Raw genomic sequence first — 4424 nt, 5'->3', positions numbered from 1 at the left:
AGGTTCACGCCATTCCCCTGCCTCAGACTCCCGAGTAGCTGGGACTGCAGGCGCCCACCACCACGTCCAGCTAATTTTTTTTTGTATTTTTAGTAGAGATGGGGTTTCACCGTGTTAGCCAGGATGGTCTCGATCTCCTGACCTCGTGATCCGCCCGCCTCGGCCTCCCAAAGTGCTGGGATTACAGGCGTGAGCCACCGTGCCCAGCAGGGTTTCTCTTGTTTTTGAATAAACTTTGATCATTTGTACTTTCCTATAAATTCTCTATTTCATTTATGATTCTTAAAACTTCCATGATTCTTAAACTTTATGATTCTTAAACTTTAAGAATTTAAGAATCTGTTGTTTCATACTTTTTAAAATTCCTAATATTACATATTTCTGCCTTTACTCTTCTTTCCCTTGATTAATCTTGCTAGATGTTCTTCTATTTTGTCATTTCAAAGAACCAGCTTTGGGCTTTATTGAACATTCTGTAATAGTTGATTTCCTTTTCATTGATGCTCTTATCTTTATTGTTTATTCCCTTCCACTGTTGTTTTTTTTTGTTTGTTTGAAGCTTCTTTAGTTAGTTGAAAGCTTTACACATGTATGTTTCAATCATTCTTGTTTTAAAGTAAATGCACTTAAGATTATATATTTCTCCATAAATGTCCTTTCAGTTGCATTCTGCAAATTTTGTTTTGTATTGAGCAAATATTTCATATTGAGCAAATATTTCATAATTCCCATTGAGATTTCTGTTGTCTTTGAGTGGGCTTAGTGAATAACTTCCCTTTTCCTTCCTGGATTCTGAACTAACTGAGAGACAGGACAAGAGTCAGCAGAGGAGGGCAAAATTTTTTTTTTTTTTAGTGGTTAAAACTTTTTTTTTTTTTTTTTTTGGTAGAGATGGGGTTCTTGCTTTGTTGGCCAGGTTGATCTCGAACTCCTGGCTTCAAGGGGTCCTCCTGCCTTGGCCTCCCAGAGTGCTGGGATTACAGATGTGAGCCACTGCACCCGGCCTTAAAAAATCATTTTAAAAAAAACTGGTAGAAATAAGATTGGAGGACGAGGGTAGGTAAAATAGCCAAATGGGTTTCTGTAAAGGGGGATTTGGCCACCTTAACCGCTGGTCACTGTGATGCTGGAGGTGGCAGGTGCAGGAGCAGAGAATGACCACTGCCTGTGGGTGGCTCACTCACTCCCAGGAAGAGAAAGGGAGTGGGTGAGTCAAGTGGGCCCATTTTACAGTTCCCACATTCACCAATCAGGTAAGTCACTCTTCCTTCAGGCCTGAGGGTGGAAAGGAGAAGGGAGAGGCTGGGTGTGTCACGCAGATTTAGCTCCCGCTACATGGAAGGAAGCATCAGGATTAGGAAATAAACATTCCTGCAACAATTTCTTCTTCAACCTATGAAATAGAAATGTGCTTCTTAGTTTTCAAAGACAGAGTTGTTGGCTGGGTGTGGTGGTGCGTGCCTGTGATCCCAGCACTTTAGGAGGCTGAGAGGTAAGGATTGCTGGAGCCCAGGAGTTCCAGACCAGCCTGGGCAACAACGCAAGACCCCATCTCTATAAAAAAATTTAAAAATTAGCCAGGTGTGGTGGCACACACCTGTAGTCCCAGCTACTCGAGAGGCTGAGGTGGGAGGATTGCTTGAGTCTGGGAGGTTGAGAGGCTGCACTGAGTCGTGATCATGCCACTGCACTCCTGCCTGGGCTACAAAGCAAGACTCTGTCTCAAAAAACAAAAAAAGAAGATATAGTTGTTATTTTAAGCTGCCTTAAAAAAATATGTATGGGTCTATTTCTAGATTCTTTGCTCCATTGATCTATTTGTTTGTCCTGAGGCCAACATCCCATTGTCCTGATTACTGTAGCGTTGTAGTAAGTCTGGAAATATCATAAACCTTGAAAAATAACCCGTATTACTTTTGTCTGAAATTTCAATTCGACTTTTTGTTTTTGTTTTTGTTTTTTTGAGGCAGAGTCTCGCTCTGTCGCCCAGGCTGGAGTGCAGAGGTGCGATCTCGGCTCACTGCAAGCTCCGCCTCCCGGGTTCACGCCATTCTCCTGCCTCAGCCTCCCGAGTAGCTGGGACTACAGGCGCCCGCCAGCACGCCCGGCTAATTTTTTGTACTTTTAGTAGGGACGGGGTTTCACCGCGTTAGCCAGGATGGTCTTGATCTCCTGACCTCGTGATCCGCCCGCCTCAGCCTCCCAAAGTGCTGGGATTACAGGCATGAGCCACCGCGCCCAGCCCACCTTTTTGTTTTTAACAGGTAGGTAATGTATAAATTACCTGTCTTCTGAATGTGATTTGACATATCTTAGTGTATCAATTTAATTCTTTTTTTTTTTTTTTTTTTTGGTGCCAGAGTTTCGCTCTTGTTGCCCAGGCTGGAGTGTAGTGGCACAATCTTGGCTCACTGCAACCTCTGCCTCCCAGGTTCAAGTGATCCTCCTGCCTCGGCCTCCCGAGTAGCTGGGACTACAGGTGCCTGCCACCACGCCTGGCTAATTTTTAGTAGAGATGGGGTTTCACTATGTTGGCCAGGCTGGTCTCGAACTCCTGACCTTGTGTTCCACCTGCCTCAGCCTCCCACAGTGCTGGAATTACAGGCATGAGCCACCGCGTCCGGCTCTCAATTTAATTCTTAACATTGTCATTAATATGGTCTTCCATCTTTGTGAAAGTCTTAGTCTTTTCTTATTATATTTTAGATGGAACTTCTTGATTTTAGATGGAAATTTCACTCTTTTGCAGACACTTGACACTGAATGAGTGTCATTTTGCAAACTGCACAAATGATCATTCAATACATATCCCTACTCCAGGCTTTCTTGCCTAGATACATTTCCTTCTTGATTTAATTATATTATTTCATGTCTAAAATTTCGTTAGGATTATATAGTTTTTACAGACAATGGTTGTGGCAGAGTTGCTGGTTGTCCCCCAATATCCACTCTTCCTGTCTTGCAAAGTAATAGAATTTTTTATCTGGACATGTGGTAGACCCGGTAAGAACTATATTTCCCAGCCTCCTTTGGAGCTAGCTATGGATTATGGGATGTAAGTAGGAATGATACAGTGTGTGTGACTTACAGATCCTACTCTTGAAAGCAAACAGCATGCCCTGCCCTTTCCCTGTTTCTGCTGATGGGAAGGAGGGTGCAGTGGTGACCCATCTTGAACTAGGGGGTTCAGAGCAACATTACAGGGATCAAGAAGCAAGAAAACATAAGGGGCAGTGCGCGGTGGCTTATGCCTATAATCCCAGCACTTTGGGAGGATGAGGCGTTTGGATCACTTGAGGTCAGGAGTTTGAGACCAGCCCGGCCAACATGGTGAAACCCCATCTCTACTAAAAACACAAAAATTAGCCGGGGGTGGTGATGTGCACCTGTAATCTCTTGTGCAGGAGAATCACTTGAACCCAGAGGCGGAGGTTGCAGTGAGCTGAGATTGCACCACTGCATTCCAGCCTGGGCAACAGGAACAAAGATCTGTCTCAAAAAAAAGCCCCAGGCTGGGCACAGTGGATCACACCTGTAATCCCAGCACTTTGGGAGGCCAAGGCAGGTCGATCACAAGGTCAGGAATTTGAGACCAGCCTGGCCAACATGGTGAAACCCAGTTTCTACTAAAAATACAAAAATCAGCTGGCATACAGGCGGGCACCTGTAATCCCATATGCTCAGGAGGCTGAGGCAGGAGAATCACTTGAACCCAGGAGGTGGAGGTTGCAGTGAGCTGAGATCATGCCACTGCACTCTAGCCTGGGCAACAAGAGCGAGACTCTGTCTCAAAAAAAAAAAAAAAAAAAAGAAGAAAAGAAAGAGAGAAAGAAAACATAAGGAACCTGAGTCTCCAACAACTCAGAGCTGCCGTATGACTATTTATGCCCAGACTGTTACTTCGGGAGAAAGAAAATTCTATCTTTGTGAGCTGCTAGTATTTTGGATCTCTGTCAGAGCAGCTGAACTTCTATCCTAGGATAATAACTAGATTTACCAATATCATTTACTAAATTATTTGTTCACTACCACTCCTTGATACTCCTTCCCTTTTAATTTATGTTTCTTCTTGGCAGAGAATCTCTCTTAAGAGTTTTTGCAGCAAAAGTTTAGGGGTGAAAAATCTTGGGATTTGTAGGTTTGAAAATGCTTTCCTCTCCAAGTGGATAGTGTTGAAATGAAGAAGAAGAAAACATTGGGCCAGGTGCGGTGGCTCATGCCTGTAATCTCAGCACTTTGGGAGGCTGAGGTGGGCAGATCACGAGGTCAGGAGTTTGAGACCAACCTGACCAACATGGTGAAACCCCATCTCTACTGAAAATACAAAAATTAGCCAGGTGTGGTGGTGGGTGCCTGTAATCCCAGCTACTCAGGAGGCTGAGACAGGAGAATTGCTTGAACCCAGGAGGCGGAGGTTGCAGTGA

Source organism: Pongo pygmaeus, chromosome 13 (assembly GCF_028885625.2).
Source record: "Pongo pygmaeus isolate AG05252 chromosome 13, NHGRI_mPonPyg2-v2.0_pri, whole genome shotgun sequence".
Classification (NCBI taxonomy): Eukaryota; Metazoa; Chordata; class Mammalia; order Primates; family Hominidae; genus Pongo; species Pongo pygmaeus.
Note: the sequence above shows the minus strand (reverse complement) of the source record.